Raw genomic sequence first — 19,042 nt, forward strand, 5'->3', positions numbered from 1 at the left:
TGAAAATTGGCAAGATTGCAACAAGAACTTTTTTCTCCCCAGTGTGCTTCTTTTGTGGCTTTCTCTTTATTATTGGTAGAGCCAAGCAGCTACAGCCCTAGAGGGGCCATTTTGGAGCTGGCTGCAGTTTGCTACACCTCCTTCTTCCAAGTGGTAAGTGCTCTTGATTCCTGATTTATTCTTTTTAATACTTTTTTTTTGTCTCTCACACTTAAGGAGACAGTGAGGATAGAAATATGAATTTCTGAACCAGAATGAATGCTAAGACTTTTTGAAGTTTTGTGTAATTCTTTTGAGTAATAATGTCTGTACATGTATGTAAATGTTTTTTGAAATTCATGCTGATAACATTTTCTGCCATACCATACTTTGAAAAAATCCCACTAACTGAGGAAAGGTTTTCTTGGAGATATGTACTGTATTTCTATTCCTGTGAAATGAACTTGTTTAGTTATTAGTCACTTAGGTGTGTATGAATAAAAGGAAATGGAAAAAACCAAATCTGTTTGATTGAATTTAAGTGTGTCTTTGAAGTTTTCTGAAATTATTTTATGTTTTAAAAACATATCAATACTTAAAATTCCTTGATTTTTATGTATCTCTAGGCCTCTAAAAAGTGCTGTGGTTTGGGGGGTATTTTTGGGGGTGGGAGGGGAGAAGAGGTGGTAGGAATGAGCATTTAACCATTTCTGAATTAATTTGCCAACTTCCCTATTCTGTGTACCAGACATGCATACACCTTTCCCAATCCTGTATCTATTAAATGAAGGCAAAGATCTTACAAAGCTATTGCTTAGCTCCCCATCTCCTGAAATGAGGGTATTATATTAGAATTTTCCTTTTTATTTTTAGGAAATCTGCTTGTAAACCTCATATTTCAGGAAGGGTTGAAATAAACCTGAAAAATATGAATTAAATGTAACTCGAGTATAGTAATTTTTGAAGAGGTCAAAAAAATACCTTTGAAAATGATCAATGGCTTTATGAATTTTAATGGCACATCAACTTCAGAAACATTACCAGTGCCACCTCAGCAGGTGACTGTAGGAGATTGAGCACAGGAAGCTAAACCTATTGTGCTTGCTGCCTGTGTCCCTTCTCAGGGCTGTGAGGAAAAGAATTTTATGTTCCTACTTTGCCATCCTCTAGGCAAAGTAATCTACCTGGCTTTTCCCATGTTTTTCTGGGCTGTGGAGGTGGATTTAGAAAACATGAAGATCCTGGTTGCAGCAAGACTCTTAAAATGTCTTGATTTGATGCTACTTGCCTCCTTCCTTTTATAATTTTCAGTTTGATAACAACACATACTGCAATGAAGACTAAAGAAGTCGTAATTATGATGTCTATGTTTTTAAAGAGTTAGTTTAAACAGCACAGTTCCTGTTTCAGTTTTTCATTCCGAATAACCTTCAGTGGGAAAGCACTTGTGGATATTGTGAATGGTGTCCATGCCTGACTCTGTTCATCTTTAGAAAGCTCCATTTTTAAGTAAGTAGGAGTGTTATCTGAAGGCAAAGTGGTAAACTGGGCCCTATGTGGATGGCTTTCATATTTCAGTAAAACCATAAGAATATAAATGTTTGAGAATTGTGAAGCTTGAAATATGTGTGCCGTGGATGTAGAAAAGATTCTAAACCACAAAGGTTAAACAGAAGGGACTTGACATTGTGTTAAAAGAAAGGGTATAAACTGCTGTAAGAAGCAATAATGCTTATGACAAGCTGAACATCAATTATCTCTTTTCCTGCGGTCTGGTGATGATGTGTTTATTTCTAAATTTGTAGAATTTAACATTTTAAAGGATGTTAAACTATTTTATAAGGTGTTCTGTTACTTTACTCATTTTGCTTAATCCATAGGACTAGGAGCAGAACTGGATAAAATACCCAAACCATAGAATCTGGTATTTCAGTAGTAGTAAACGCAGTAGACTGTGTGATAAATTTTCAGGTTTCTACTGTGTGCACTGAACTTTTTTGGCAAGCCTTTTTCAAAAAAAATTTTGCAACAGTGTGACAATCCTTTCAGCTGTTCTTTCAACCAACCTTAGTACACAGTCCTCTTGCTGGACACTGGTATTTATCTTCCTTTCTATGGGATATATGTTGCCCAGAATGATGATTGCTCTCTTTTTCTGTCATCTGGTTCATTACAAATCTGAAGTGCTTTAAATTGTCTTCCAGAGTAGAATGTTTCACTAAATGGCAGGTTGTGCTAGAGAAAAGCTAAATGTGCAAGGAACTCATTCTGTTTTTAAAAAGGCAAAAGATCAGGCTGTTCTTCTTCCACAAATTCTGTTTATCTTAGCATTGGACTTGTAGCCAGGCAATGTGTGCCCCTGATTTCTCATGGGGAGGATGGGGATAATATTCAAAGGAATTTGCAGATGGAAAACTAGCTGAATTTCATTGCTGAAGGTAAGTAAGCAGTGGAAGGCTGAGGTCCTAGTATGTGCACTGCAGAAGAATAAATAATTAAGAGCATCTGAATAATTATTGTTTACTCTAATTCAGTGGGTCATATATGCTACTAAGGCAGGATGCTGGATGCAGACAGTGCATAGGAAGGGAAGCTAGACAAGAATGTAGCTATTCCAGCATACAGTCCGGTGTATACGTTGGCTATGCCATGTTCAGTGGTATTCTTAACGTGGCAGTCAGGTTTCCCCACGGAACATAAGCTGCTGTAGGTCATTCTATCTTTTTATTCAAGAGGATATGAAACCTGAGTCAAAACTAGGCTATCTAGTGGCCTGAAGTTCATGAATACTTCCATCATGCTCAAACCCAATGTAACATCCATTTGGCAAAAAATTTCATCCTGTTTGTGAGTCAATGATGTTAGCAAAAGCTAGTTTCAAAATGGAATATAAACTCCTATCCCTATCTGCTCTTTTAAAATGAATTATTCCTAGAGGTTTTTTTGCATAAGATCAGCCTATCTGTACCTTTTCTTGGTCAGTCTACAGCCTACCCAGGAAAATATTTGCTTTGTTAGTGGAAGTTACCTTTGGATGACACTGCAAAAGCCGTAGTCTATGTTGGCATACAAGGGAATCCTTGCATGATTTCATATGCCAAGTTAAGCCAGTAAAAAGGGTAGGTAATTCTAGTTTGGTTGGTTGGATGGTGGGTTTTTTGCCATGCAGATCACCCTGGAGCACAGTGCTTCCTAAAACTGAGTTATGTGTTTATCAATACTCTTCACTACCATTAGTCTAAACTGGGTCCTTGAGGAGTAGTGTCATAAGGCAGATATTCCCTAGGGAACAGTTCATTATTCTGGAACACACAACTGTCCTGTGACACTTTAAAACAAACAAACCCAACCACACAGATTTGTGTTTGGAAGTTGTGTTGTCAGAAAGGAATACAGGAACAAGTCCTACACTGTATTGTTTGATTATACCTCCACTGAGGTTTCCTTCCTACCTGAATCAATAACGGGGAAGCAGGATTGGATCCCAAGTGGTTCCTTTAGTGTATCACCCAATTGGATTGTCAAAGCTGCTATGTGAACAACAAAACCAATGAATTTTGATTTCTTCTGGGTTTGCATTCTTTACTTTCCTGAGGCCAAACTTAATGACTAACAGATGAATCTTGTCTGTCTTTCCTTCTGTGAGGATGCCAAGGTGTGTCTCTACCCACTGCTTGCCCACTGATTTTCAGGAACTTGTGCAAGGATATAATTTTCTTTTAGACTTCTTTCAGGATGAGTTTCAAATTGCCCAGCAATCTCAAGAGTTATTCAGGGGAGGAATAGACAGACCAGGAAATGTCATACTGAGATAAACATTGCTTTTTAGAAAACGAACAAAAAAAAAAAACAAATACCAGAAAAAAATCAAAAAGCCAAAACCAACTAACCAACAAAACAATAAAAAGAAAGGTATGCCCTGCATGCAGTTCTTCTCACAAATAACACTGTCACGACAGCATTAGGGGCTTCTTGGATACTAAGTCCTGCTATCCATGTAGAAGATGAATAGCACTAGGAATGGTATCTGGCACCAGTGAACACACAGACTCAGCCAAGGTCATCTATGAACTATCAGAATCCTTAACGTTTTTGGTAGGATGGTGAGGAATTACAGATCTTGCTGTTGGAAATGTGTGTGTAGTGATTTGAATCACACCTACATGTAGACACATTCCAGATCTTCAGAGGTGCCAAAACTTTTGCTATTGAACTTGGTGGATGTATCTTTTCACTTTTGTCTCCACAGTAAGCTCTTAGTTTAACTTGTATATACTATACAGTGATTTAGCACATTTTTTTAAAAACTGGGTTTCTTAACATATTGATGTGATTACAAAAGCATATGTGTACCACTTAATCCTTTAAACCTTTCCACTGAACTGAATTACATAGCATTTCTACAGCCAACCATATGATCACTTTAACACTGCATGTATATGAGGGTTACTGCAATAAATCAGATGACTTGTTGGAAAATTTCGCCTTTGCTTCTGCTTCAAAATAAATTCCTAGTGACTTTGAAAAGGTTACAGAATATGCTTGGAAAAGCAGTGGATGCAGCAAGCAGCTGTTCTAGTAATACATTTTAAAAAAGGTTGCTTCAGGTAAAGATCACTTTAGTCCTGTTTCTGATTCAATCTCTGCAGTGTGGGAAAGTCCTGCTTTGAGGTAGAGGAGATGAGTAAGGCAGTGTTTCTAGTGACAAAAGCTGCAGGCCTGACTCAAAATCTTTTATCTGTAGGAATGTATTTAGGACAGGAAGAGACATTTGAAGTCAAATGTTGCCAGGAAGTTACTTTAGGACCTAACCTACTCCTTTGCTTTGCAGAGGCACTGGACTGTGACTTCTTATACCATCTTGCTACCCTGGCCAAGATGTAGGCACAAAGTGAAAAGTTAGAATTGCAAAGGAAAGAGTCCACACCCATCAAGGGCTTTAATTTTGACAAATTAATTAAATTTAATGACTTACTGCAACCTTTTCTCCTTTAGGATTTTATGTATAAATGTGTAATGATTATGTCTGTGCAAATAAAACCACTGTAGATACATAATACCAGTGGACTTGTTGGTGCTTATCCTCTCCACTTCTGCTACTGTAACTATATATGCATGAACACTCTGTGGGGAATTAGATCCTTTCAATTCCAACTTCATAACAGGGGAACCTGCTATAGTGCTACATGTATTGTATTGCAAGACTAAAGCACTGGTTCATGTTTGCAAGGAACTTTGAGGTCTGAAATGAAGTTAAATGGTAAAGTAGGTGTTGAAGTGGCAAATACCTTGAGTCTCAACCTCTATAGCCTTACTCAGCTAAATACTGGACAGCAAAAGAGACTAATTCTGTTGCTTTTTGCCTTTTTTTGTGGATGTAATGTGGTCAAGAGAAGCAATTGTCTTCTTTTTTAAAAAAAAGTTGGATAGTGGAAGAAACATCCTGAACCTGGACTAGAAATGATTGTGAGAAGGACTACAAAATAGTCTGCTAGCTCAGTTAGTGTTTATTTCCAGATATTCTACTATTATTGCATTTTTAGCCATTTATCTTTTTCTTTTCCAAAATGTGACTCACTGAAGTATGTTTCCTAGCTGCACTGCAATCTTTGTGGTACAAAACAGAAACAGAACATGTCTGGGTTTCGCTTCAAACTTATTCTCATAAACATTGTGCAAAGACCCTGGGTAAACACCCTAATTGAGTTAGCATTTGAAGTTACCATAGATTTATCCTTTAATAAATTTAAAATCTTACAGATGCCATTAAACCAGTCTGTTTGATGAGCAGAGCAAACTGAAGTCTGGGGAGAAACAGATGAATGCTACCATGTTTTAGTTTCATATCCATAGACAATGGTGAATGGAACCCCAACAAATGATGTCAAAATCATTGTCTGATCTGTACCTATCAAGTTATGAAGACGACTTTTGCCTTTTCCCAGGGAGCACTTGTCATAGTGGGAGTGATGCTGTCCTATTTTTGGCTCCAGCTACAATATGAAATTACCTGACTAGTTAATAACAGGGTGTTTTGGTTTAAATGCAAAAAGAATTTTCTCAACTTTGAAGGGTGGATTGTAACACTGACAGGCTTGTGAATCACACTGGCATCTGATGAAAGGCTAGAGGATCCAGCCTGGAATATAACACCCTTCACCTCAGAGATTGCTTTCTTATTTTACATTTAAAGTGCCATAAAGAAGTATTGATCAGGACTGAAGAGTTGAGTATTGTTGGTTTTGAAATTTCATAGCATTTCAGGCATTAAATTACCTTCTTCATGGAATATAGTACATGTAATACCTATGCACAAAAAGTACTTATGCTCCTTTTGTTGTCTCTCATAATTATTTCCTGCCCTGTCTTGTATTGTGTTTAGCAGTGGAGGTAGAAAGACAAGCTTATTTCTTTTCTGAATTTTTTTTTTGTCTGGCAAGGAAGTGACTTGAAGCACAAAAAAAAAGTGTTTGGAGGTCCAGTGTCCAGTGAAATCAGTCAGAAATCATAAGGAATTAACTGCAGGAAATAAATTACAAAATATTAAAGCATCCTCATTGCTTCTTTAGCTGTGTTCCTGCATTGGAATCTTTCTGTTAGGTATTTATGAGAAAAGCAGAATCTGAGTTCCAAACCAACAGAGCAAATGTGAACTATCACATACAAATTTACGTACCGTTTGAGAAACACTTAGTTTGAGATGTTCAGCAGACCTTGCCACAGAAGTGCTTTAAGAAACCATATACCCTATCTCCAAAGTACAGCAAATATAAAACTTGGATGAAATCATTGGATAAATCCAAGACAGAGAAAGAAAGAAAGATGGATGATAATTTAGTTGTGTGAGAATAGGCTTGGAGTGCAGGTCTACATTTTTTTCTTTATGCTTTTTAGACACTTCACATCTCAAAATATCCTTAGAGAGAGGAGCAAGCAGTATATCTGATAAAATATGTCCTCCTGATTCAAGTGCAGTGTTCATGTCAAACAGACAACACACAGAGGGAATCTGAATATCATGCAAAGTAACACACTGCTAGCTGGGGAAATTATTCTGCAGAGACTGATCGTACTAAACTAAATGCTCTCACTCATGTCAAACTCACTGGACAAATATTACTCTGTAAAGTGTAAGCTTTGGTAAATTAATGAAAGCAGATACAAAATTCTCTGTCAAAACCCAACAAAACAAGCAAACAAAAGCTATGGGGTTTCTTTTTCTCTTTCTTTTGGAGAAACTCTGTCTTGACAGCATGGATGGGGAGTGGAGCAGAAGAAACGATACCTGCTAGTAGCACTGCATATTTATTTTAGCAGCTGTTAGGTGGTTGGCAGAGCTTAAGTGTCATATCTGACAGAGAAAGGAGACCAAGTGTTATTAGCAGGTAATACTCTATTTGCTTTGTGTGGGAGCTAAAATGTCACTGGAATTTTTTATTAGAGGACTTGGCTATGACCTCCACAATCAGAACTTGCCCTCTGCTCCTCACAGTTAGGTGCCGTCACCAACCTGTTATGCCCAAAGAGTGACAGTGATTTTGTTGCTGTTTGCAGAGCTGGGAGGGCTGTGGGCTTACAGCATTGCTGAAATACCTGACAAAGCTCCGTGGGCTGAGCTGGGGCTGCAATGGACGGCACAAACAGCAGTGAGGTTTTCAGCAGCTTTCATAGCTTCTACTGCTTGCCACAAATTGCACTTCCTAGTGAGCTGGGTTCCATGATGTAGAGCAGCTAAAGAGCTGGAACGAGGCAGTAGCCATGAAATAAATGGCTTGGAATATCAAATGAGGCTTAAATAGAAATGTTTTATATCAAGCTGACTTCTGTTGGAAGACACATACTAACAACTGCTTAGCCACAAAGGTTTTCAATTGCTCTGTTCAAAGTAAAATCCCCAAGGCTTGTTAAAGAAGGTGGTTTGCACACATGGAGTGATACAGAATCATGAAGCTGCTTACAACTGAATTTGAAGTCATTTGTCTTACGGGAGTTCTGTCTGGTGAATAGAGATTCTTTTGCTGGCTGGAAAGGGAATGAACCAGTTCATAATCTGGCTCTGTAGTGAGTTCTTTCCAGGAAAAACACAATTGCATTATAAAGAAGTTATTTTACATGTGAAAAAAATATTATAAACAAATCAGTTATATTTATTTGATTTCATATTGTTCACGGGACCGTTTCAAGGCAATGCCATCACTGAGCTTGGAAGCTGTTGCAAAGTATTTGTTAAGATGCCTGGTGTGCTTATTCATGATAATTTGGACTTAGAAAGGGTTTTTCCTCTGCTTTTATTTAAGTAGTAGCTTAAACTGTGGAATTATCTGTCCCAGCTAGAGAAGGAAGCACCAACCCTCTCCATTCTAAAGGATAATGAAAGGAAAACAGAAAATGTACCCCAAGAAAATGTTCCTCCTGTGTTCTAACACGCAGTGACTCATTAAACCAGCATCACCTATTTTGGATATGCTTGGGTGCAAATCAGATCACTTTAAGCAGCGTTATACTCATCCATCCCTCTGTTTTATACCTACCTACCCAACTCGGACTGTGGTGTGTCTGGGGGTCTCTGCTGTCTGGGTTTTCTTTGGGGGATGTTCTTGCTTGTGGTGTTTTGTTTGTTTGGTTTTTAGTAAGTTTTCTGTTTGACTGTGCCCTTGATGGCATAGACAGAAATATTACAGATGGTAACTTCCATGCATAGCCCAAGGGAAGAGATTATTTTTTTATTATTATTGCCAGTTGCTGTGACTGTTGATTCAATAAAAAGTATTTTTTCTTTTAAACTTACGACGAATATTGAGTGGATCTTAAAAGTTCTTGCAGTATTACTGTATTGTCTTTACCCTGAAGGTATTGCCTCAAGCTCTAACAGGAGACTTGCCCAAGGTGCAGTCCTATCCATAAACATAACCTTCACCAGAAGTGTGTGCTTGTTCTTTACTTGACCTCCTATTACAGTGTAGATTGAAACTTAGTTTAGGATACCTTGTAATTTGGTGTCAGAAACACACTGTGACGTAGATAAAGCTTGCTCCACTCAAATGGGACAAGTTTTCCATTGCCTTCCCAGGAACTGCCTTTCCACAGTCTAGTAGGAAAGAATTCATTGAAAACCTAAATTTGCCACAAAGTGAAGCAGCACAGATGTGCCTAATGGGACTTTGCTGCCCCTTCCCAGGGAGTGCATCACTGAGAGCAGGAAATAATGTGTATTGGTGGGACCAATGTTGCTAACTAAACTCACCCCTGCCCAATACTTTGAATTGGGACGGTCCTGTGGTGTAAAGGAGAGCACTGAATCTCAGTAGGGACCATCCCCTGGCAGTTCAATGCTTCCCTGCCATCCCATCCCGTCAGATCTCGGATGCTCAGCAGGCTCAGCCCTGGTTAGTACCGGGTGCTGTGACAGTCCTGAGGACTTCACTGTCACTGTCCAAGCTCGCTCGGCCGTGGCAAATGGACCTTTAGGACTTAAACAGAGGGGCCAGTTCTGCGCATGCTGTGCCTCACTTAAAAGATCCACTGTGCAGGCTGGAAGGGCACACCCACGTGGGGAGAGCCCTTCCCAAATCTTCGTTCGTAAAGTCTGGCCATACATACATGCAATACTTTGAATTATTTTTTTCCTTCTCTTAGAAGCAACAAGTATATCTTTTTCTACTTATGTCACAATTAAAACAGCCCTTTTTTAAAGCTGACAAATCTTTAAAAATATAAATTGGATATCAGTTGATGATCATCTGGTTTTCTGTAGTTTGGGGCAAACATCTTGCACTTCACAGGACAGTTGCTCTGCTTTTCTCCTTGAGTCTTACAGTTCTTCAAAAAAAGTACATGAAGATCAATTTTTGCATGATTTCTTTTCTCTCCAGGTTTGCTTGTCTTTCCTTTCAATCCTCAAATTAATGCTGCTGAAGTAAGCAGCATCCAAGAGAGTTAAACATAAAGGAAAAGGAAGGTGCTGATTTAGTGCTCTGAAGTTTAATTGATGCACCTTTTCTGGCTCTAATTTTTTTTTTTTTGGAGAAGCAAAATACTTATTAAAATTACATTGCCTGGTACAAGTTACAAGTTATAGATACTTTCCAGATTTCCACACGTTACTTGTAGAACTATTTCCTTTTCTCTTCTGGATGCTTTAAACACCTTCAAGAACAATTACGTTAAAAGAGAAAGTTCCTTTACTGTCAAAGGGATTCTGTCAGAGATAGTAGAACAAATTGGGGCTGAGACAGTTTGGAGGAAATAATGCTTCAGCTTTGCACTTCCATTTGTAATTGGTATAAATGTGTCAAAACAAAGGACACATCCAAGAATATTTCTGTCCCTTCAAAGAAACAGACAGAACTACAACCAAATTCTTTCATATTTTTTTTCTTGTATCTGGCCAGTCTTTTGAATTAGGTAATGGAAAGTTAATCCTTCCCTGCTGCAAACTGTTTTGCAAGACCAATGACTACAAAGTCCACCTGCTCAAATTTCAAGAACAAAAAGATATTTAACATTTGTTCTTTTTCTAAGAAAATATTCCTAAGTACTCTTCAAAAAAAAAAAGCTAAGCTTCTAATTCAGGAATTATATTTATCATGACCTATAGTTAAATGTTTTCATCAGTGTAGCAGACTTGGACTGCTTAGGTTAAAAGGCGATATTACTCAATCTGACAAGCTTAACACTTCCACTCAGCAAACCACACTTAAATTCCTGTCTTGACCTACTCTTTAGATGTCTAAAATCCCGCAGGCCGTATTTGGCCTATGGTTCCCTATAAACCACCAGCTTTTTCAGGAGCTATGGAGGGACCTCTTCACAAATGCGTCAGGATTTCATGATGCTGAGTCTGCACACAGCCTGCTGAATGGTAATACATCTTTTCCAACAACTGCTCTGTCAATAACAGACCTGCCTGGAATGAGTTGGTGTGGGCTGATGTGTCTGTAGCGTGACTGTGAATATTGTACCTATATGTGAGTGTCCTGAGTACATTGAAACATCACAGATGGGTTTGTATTCACTCACAGCTGGGTCAAGAAAGTCTCCTTACTTTCTTCAGGCCTCTTTCTTATGCTCACTTATCTAAAGAGACAAATCACTAGTGGCATAGTACTTACTGTTCAGTGCAGCATATTCATTTGGCTGCACGTCTATCAGTCAGCTTTTGGTTTTAACAGATACTCTCCCCAAAGTTCCTAATGAAGAATTATATTAAAAATGTTCCAAAGTGGTTAAGTGCCTTTCAGATGCATTCTTCCTATCTGGCACACAAAGAGTAATCAAGAAAAGGAGCCTGCTAGAATGTTATCTAAAAATTGTCTGCCATAGATTTCCATAGTGTGGAATATCCTATTCTGGGAGTATCTGTTCATGTTAGCATTATGTCCCTTCTGGATTCCTCTTCCTTCTGGGACCAAGGAAGAGGAAGAATTCTTGAGTGAAAGAGGAAACAAGAAGAGACAGGAAATGTTTGAGTGGACAGAGGAAGGAAAAACCTGCCTGACAGGGTTTGCCAGCATGTGTCCAAAGGAAATGCTGCAATCTCCCTTCTCAAGGGTCTTCAGAAACTAAGCATTGGAAAATATACTGCAGGAACAATACTGCATTGGCAGGAAAATGGCATGGCTGATCTAATTATTTTCAATCTCTCACTTGTCTGAATAACCCAGATCTTTTGAGCTGCTCTTTTTCTTACTAATTTCCAAAATACTCTAAGTTGGGAATTACTTATTTTAAATCCATCAGTTATGAGGCTCAACATACTCTCTAGCCTGTTCTACTTTTGGAATTTGTAGCCAAGTTTAGTGCTAAGACAAATTAGCTATAGTTGTAGCTTATGTGAGTTAGCATGAGTAGGGTTTGTTAAAGTCAAGAATACACCACCTGTATGTCTTTAGCAGACTTGGCAGTATTCATTCATTTACTGAGGGAACAAACATATACAGAATATTTTTGCTGAATTATAAATTTCATGGGCTTTGTTATACTGTTCACCTACAAGGTTTAAGATAACTTTTTTGCACAAAGAGCCTGCGTCTTTCCCTTCCCTTATTTCTATAGCCCAAATACAGTGTAGTTTGTATTGTTTCTATATGACTTTTTATTTTACTTGAAACGTTTTATTGTGCCTCTCCCCCAAAAGAAACTTTTATATATAAGCATGTGTATAATTGCATGAATATAAGATGAAATATCAGAGACACTTAATTCTGTCCCCAGTGTGAAAAGTATTGCATTAAAGATTTGCTTTAACTCCATTTACTTCACTGATGGAGCAACCTGTAGTTACTTCGAATCAGCATCCTAGGACATGTGATTAAATAAGCAATTTGGATGTCTCTTGCAGTTAAGGAGTAAGCTTTTAAGTTCTTTAAGAGATAATTCAGATAGCTCAATCCCCGAGTTCAATGAATATTGCTAAGCAGTCTTCAACATGTCATTACTTCACAAACAGAAATTGGTTTATCATATCTCCTATGTTAAGCAGTCTATCATCAGTGTGTTTTCACAAAAAGGAATTGAGGCACACAAAATTGTACTCAGACTTACATAAGCAGTGGATGACCTTGCTCCTGAATCAGTGGAAGCATTCAGGGGAGTTCATGTGTCTGAATAATGTGGGTACAAGTCTTGCATCCAAGTGCTGCACAGAAATGTAGACCTTCTTGACCCCAGAAATGCCTTGCTTTATAATTTAGGCTGAGCTATCTTATTAAGTAAAAGCAAAATACCAGCATTAACTTTCATACAGTGGAAACAGTACTAAGAAACTACATCTAAGTATCTACCTGTGAAGCAGAGTCCTCTCAGATCAGAGGTATTACAATGACTTGTTCATGACTTTCAAGGCTGCAATTAATGCTGAGAGCCAGTAATATTTCCTAAACTCATAAAATTGCTAGTCCCTTTGTGACTTTATTATGGACAACTTGTATTAGTTATCGCTGTGAGAAATAAAACTTTTTTTTGGAATTCCATGCTAGAATTCATATGCAGCCTAGTAATTTGAGAAAATAAGCTTTCATTTAGCTCCTACTACAGTGAAACTAGTATGACACACTCAGAACAAGAGCATCCAGCAGTAACACAGGATGTTTTTAAGAAGGACAAATTTACTGTGAGCTTGGGTAAACCTGCCCGTCAATATCTGCGATCAGCTGTGGTGTATGTTGCAACAACACTTATATGAAAAATCAGTTAATTTCAATTTAGCCTCTAAATTAACTGTCTTGTATGCCATAACCGTTCATGATTCAACTATTTTGTAGATATTAAATCTATTAAAATAGTGGGGTTTTAATAGATAGAGATGGAAATATATTGTTTCTAGGGCAAGAATGGTTAAACTAATGAATAGCTGATGAAAAGATGTAATCTTTTACAGTCGGTAGTAGTAAAGTTGTACCTGGAAGAGCTGAAGAGAGGAAATAAAATTGCTGAGTTTGTTTCAACTCTGTTTAACACTTGTCTAAATCACTGAACTTTTTTCTAAGAGCCCTGGCTCTATTTTGCCCATAGATATTTGAATAGTTCTTTGGGTTGGAGAAGATTCTTCTTCTGAATTGAAAATATTTTCAGTCTTTTTAAAATTCCTGCTACTTTTCTGCAGTAGTAGTTTAACTATCCTGAAGCACTTCAGTAAGAGACCTCTGTCTGGTCTCAACATATAGGAATTTGAAAACCTATGCCTAGTAACCATAAAATTAAAATGCTATTGGGCTTTGAACTTTTTTTTAGTGATTATTATTTTGAGTATCACAACTCTGAGCATTTGATGGAGGAAATGTGTTGTTTTTTTTTTTTTTTAAATAAAGAATTGTTTTGAGTCTAGCCTCACTCCAGAAACTGGAAGCCTTCAGGCTGTTTCAAGCTATGTGCTTGAATCTTTAAGCATTTTGACAGTCTCATATATTTTATCCTTGCCCATGAAAAACCACACATTTCCTATTGAGGATGTGATTGGAAGTTCACTGAGCTGACTTTGAGTGTAGATTCAAGCTCTTCAAAAACGTATTTACCCTGAAGAATGTGCAGAACCTTTCTTAAAATATGCTAACAATTACCAAAAGAAAGGACTTTTAATGTATGCATGTGAAATATTTAATAGAAATGAACTACTTCTCCAGCTCTGAAAAAACGACTGCACAGAGAAGCTTTGCCAGATGACACCAGGTCGAGAAGTGCTTTGTGAGAAATGTCTTGGCCTGTTCTAGCTATGGATCAAACTCGCTTTCCATTTCAGTAAGGCCAAAATTTCACAGTTGGATGATGCCCTGGAGATTATTAAGAACACTAAGAAAAATTTCCCATCACCACTGATTAATTACCCAGAGTAACAAGTGTTCCCCTGGGCAGATTTTTGCCTCAGCTACAGATAAGCACTGCTATGTGAATTTTAATGAATTCACCATTGACCATGTGCTCCCGTTGGCACCCTGATAACATAAATCTAGAATTATGGTCATTGCTGCCTCATATAATAAAACAAAGGACTTTAAGATTACTGATTCAAGTGTATTTTGGGGTGGGAAGCATAAAAGGAGGGAGGAATCACACTCAAAGAGCTCTTGTAGAAATTAGTTTCGTGCGTAAGAGTTATTTGTGGAGGAACTCGGGGAAATAATGCTGGCAAGAGCATGGAATGCATCCATGAAGAATCTCCAATCCTTACTACAGTAAAAATGATGTTTTTTTCTTTTTAAATATTCCTATTTACCTCTTTCTACCAGTTAGTACATTTCAAGTATTTACTAATGTCCATGAGGATATGTAGTCAATTATCCAAAACAGATTTTTTTTTAATTAAAAAGAAGCATTCCTTTGTTATAATCAATATGTTAAATGTAAGTATCTCATTAATATCATGGTCATATCAGGTTAGTACACTGGAAATGATTCATAAAGGTTGTATATCTTGGAAGATTTGGGATGCATGTTCTTTGTCACTTGGTTGAACAAAGCCATTGCCTTTCCCAACATACCTTGCCTTGCTTATGTTCTCATAACTTAAGGAAAAAAAGAGGCTACTTGTTTAGCTATGCAAATGAAAACTCATTTGGGACTTTTGTTCTGCCAATTCATGTTTTTCAATGTCTTCTTCCCTCCTTTATAGTCCTAACTGAATAACTGCTTTTCTTAAAGTTGAAGTGGAAAGTGTATGTGTTTTTGAACCTTTTTTTTTCCTTTCTGTTCATTGTACAGAATGTGATTTTGAGAGAGCTGGAATAATGGAGACACAAGTGTCTCTTAAAAATCTGAATAGTTTCAAAATTTTGAGTGGGTTTGTTTGTAAGCCTCCAAGAAGTCCTCTGTGAGTAGGAAAGCATAATTTGTCTCATTATATAGATAGTAAACATATAAGTGGAAAAGCTACACAACTGTAAAAACAGGGAGATGGTCCCTAATCTTTGCTATGGAAAAGGAAAAAGGGTGGTGGTAGAATTAAAAACAAGACAAACAAAAAAACCCCAACCCAAAAAAATTGCCAGGAAACCCATCGGGTTTAGTGCTGAGTTCATGCAGGCAGAAGTTTTGATGAATCACAAGTGGCCCTTGAGTTGCCAGCCTTCACTTTGCTTGCTGTGCATGCAGCACTGCCCATCACCTGTTGTTAATTATAACGTCCTATAAATCTAATGTTAGGAGACCAGCAGTGAGACATAGTGCCTGCACTGTCTCAATGGACACTCTAGGAAAAAAATAATTTTTCAAGAATTTATTCCTGGATGAGCTTCTATGAACCTGGCATTGTCATGAACTGATATTTCTATTAAGAAAAACACTAGTGAATCCCCTTAAACAAATAAGGTCCTGGCTTTATATGATCATGGTGGTTTCAAGCACTATATCAAAAAACACTATGATGGGAAGCTATCATTTAATAAATCAAAATATCTTGCTTGGTAATAAATATTTTTCTTAGAAACGAGAATATTCTCTTTATTCTCTTTTCTATGGATCGTATGACTTTCCAGTTCCTGAATTTTTTTACTGGAGTAACAAAGGAACGTGGGAAACAACTCTGCATGGTGAAATCATTCAATTAAGCTGTGCCTACACTGAGGTTAGAACAACTTAACAGTATGTGATTTCAGGCACAGATGATCAAATCCTTCCTGTTTTCAGGTAGCTACAATTTGGCTGAACTGCACAGTTTTGCCTTTCAGGGATGAGGGAAAAGTTTAGTTTTTACTAAATTGCTTCAATTTCATTTTTCAGCTTTGTATTCTAAAAAGGGTTGAACAATATTTCCATCTCACAGTATAGGAAATAGTTTCTTGCCTATAGGGGCTCTGAACATTAAAGACCCCACGACACACTAAAAAAGGCCATGAATCGCTGCTATTGACTCTGTGTTCTATGTTGACTGATCTTTAGATAACTTCCACTTATACTGCGAAATCAGCCTTTGCAGTCAAAAGAAAGCCAATATTAAAATTGAAAAAAACCCCCAACCCCTAAAACCAAAACAAGAACAACCCCAACCCCCCCTCAAAATCCAAACAAAACCAAAGATTAAAAAAAAAATCCCCAGACAAAAAAGAGAGCATAGAAATATGCATATTCTGCTCTCAGTGACAACAGTCTGAATCCAGATTGGGTCTAGACACAATTCCTGTAAAGATTTGCACATAAATAACATCTATAAGAAATATACTGTTGCATTTATTCCCATGTGCTCTCACGTGTAGCGTAACTTGCTGACACAAAATATCAAACTGAGTGGCACTTCTCTGTTGCCATTGCAGAAGACTGTAAGTTGGTCCAAAATACTTAGTCACAGACTTTGCTAAATACATATATTACTTGCATGTGTTTGTACATGAAATCATACGTAAGTGTGTCACTTAAAGAATATAGGTAATAAATATTTCTGTAAATAATACTGCTCTATAAAAAGTCTTTCAAGTTTTCCAGTGTCTGCTAAGAAAGGCATAAAAAAGTGTATACAAGACTGAAGATTCACCTTATTTTACTGGAATACAGTGATCTTCTCATGCAAAGATCACTATATTCTTCCATTTATTCAGTACTTTACAGCAAGAATTTTTGTGTTCCTGGGTGTGAGATTCTTTCTATAATGAAGTGCAATGTGGATATGAATATATTTGTATAGCTCCTATGACTTACTGGCTTTGCTTGCTAGTAAAAATACGGTTTTGATTATCCTTAAAACTCCTGATTCAACCTACTTTGGGGAAGTTGAGCTATATTGTTTTTTACTGTTCACATGGCATAGTGTGCATTCAAGCGGAGATCCAAGGTACTGTACAGTGGACTTGCATCAAAAGAGAAACTGTTGCACAAAACTTGATTGGAAGCACAAGTGTAACTTAAGGAATATTAATAACAGAAAGGTTTTTAAATCAGAGTTCTGGCTTTAGGCAAACAACTTCAGTGGTTCAAAATACAAGTTTAGGAGACGGATAGGACAAAAATTGCTGAAAGTATATAAGAAAAAAAATTAAATTGGTGTATTATTTGTTTAACAGCTAGCTTTTAAATGACCTCAAAGAACTGTGTTCCATGTTGATTACTCTCTTATAACAGAATTCCATTACTTTGAAAGGAAATGTGGATTCTGCAGCAGCTTTGTTAGATATACTAATAACGTGTCTGTCCTCCAGCTGATCTTCCCGTGCAGCTTTCTCTGTATTTTTTAAAATTTTCCTCTTGTTTGTAGTAGTGATTATATGACAATGCATTTAAATATTAGCTAAAGCATCTTTAAGATTCATGTTAATGTATTGTGAATGTTGTGAAATTCTGTTAGAGCCATGGGCAGAGAACTGACAGAAAACTTGATTACTGCTATGCCAGGAAAGGAGGGGACACAGTAAAGCCATGTGAGGGTAGAAAACTTTCTGAAAATCTTTTTTACATGGCTTGGTTCTAAAATGAATTCCATCTCTCTGTTCTTCTGGGCCAGTTTCAGAGCCACCTGCTTTGTGTTGTTTTAATTTTATACTACAATTCTCCAACTGGCTTCCTTCCTGTCTGCATCCTAAGTTGCACCTTCCTATGACAAACTGTGACTACATCTGGCCTGTGCTGGTTGCAGCTCCTTTCTTGAAGGGAAACATGATGCTATTAACCAGGGACTGGTAGGCTTTCAAAAATGCAGTTGTTCATGCTGAGTGAGTAATATTTATGAAATAACCTACTGTATGGATATCCATCCCAGTAAATAGAAACTTATGTCAATGTATGTATGTATGAAAAGAAATTGATGTCCTCAGCAAAGCCTTCCTCTCTCAGAAAAACACCCTGACATCTTCTGGATTTGCTGAATGGAGAAGTTCTCTCCTCACCTTTGGCTTGGGACCAGCATTCTCATGTTGCTTCTAGCCTTTGCCTTTTAAGATTTTTGACAAGATAAATCCTTTTCAATGGCAATAATTTTTTCCCAGGAAATGAAACTTGGAAAAACATGTTAATTGCATTGTTTCAACATTAGACTTTTTCTTTAAAAGAAGAAAATTACCTCAGTTTAATAGGTGAGTACTTCACTGTAGCAATTCTGATATCCAGACTCAACATCCAGTAATGAAGAGAACATAACAGTGCTCAGTATCAAATTTGAATGATTCTGGCAATCTCCATTTTCTTTCTAGAAAGAGAAGGCAAGAGAGAAGGTATGTTAATAGCCTTCAAAAAGGCAGGACAGCAAAAAGATTTTTTTACTTTACTTGAATAAATAAGGGACTTGAAATTTATTTTTTTTTCCTATTTTAATATTTTTATGTAATCAGATGTTAATTCATTAAATAAACATGAAACAGCATAGGAAAACTCTTTTTAAAACTGTTGCTTAGGTTACAAAAGACACCATGAAGGGTTCACATTTTGGTTTGTTTTATTTTTGTGAGTAATATCATCTGCATTCCCCATTATGCTTCTGTGTATCTCTACAATTCACAGAAAACTGAGTTATTTTCTCATTGGGCTACTTTTTATATTACAGAAGATCATTACTTCCAATTGTACATGTCTAATTTTTCTCTCCTCAACAGCAGTTTCAAGCTTATTTTGAATTTTGAACAAGCAAAAGCTGGAAAAATGACAGAGA

General features: G+C 37.1%; 1 protein-coding gene across 3 annotated transcripts in view; it reads right to left on the minus strand.

The window, feature by feature from the left end:
- Positions 1 to 19,042, minus strand: part of COL8A1 (collagen type VIII alpha 1 chain) — a 134,186-nt gene that overhangs the window by 54,095 nt on the left and 61,049 nt on the right. For all 3 annotated transcript variants that reach the window (XM_071561065.1, XM_071561045.1, XM_071561055.1), the window contains exon 2: positions 18,458 to 18,583. The gene's annotated coding sequence lies outside the window, so the exon portion shown is untranslated. The remainder of the gene's footprint in view (positions 1 to 18,457; positions 18,584 to 19,042) is intronic.

This window comes from Pithys albifrons, chromosome 1 (genome assembly GCF_047495875.1).
Source record: "Pithys albifrons albifrons isolate INPA30051 chromosome 1, PitAlb_v1, whole genome shotgun sequence".
Taxonomy (NCBI): domain Eukaryota; kingdom Metazoa; phylum Chordata; class Aves; order Passeriformes; family Thamnophilidae; genus Pithys; species Pithys albifrons.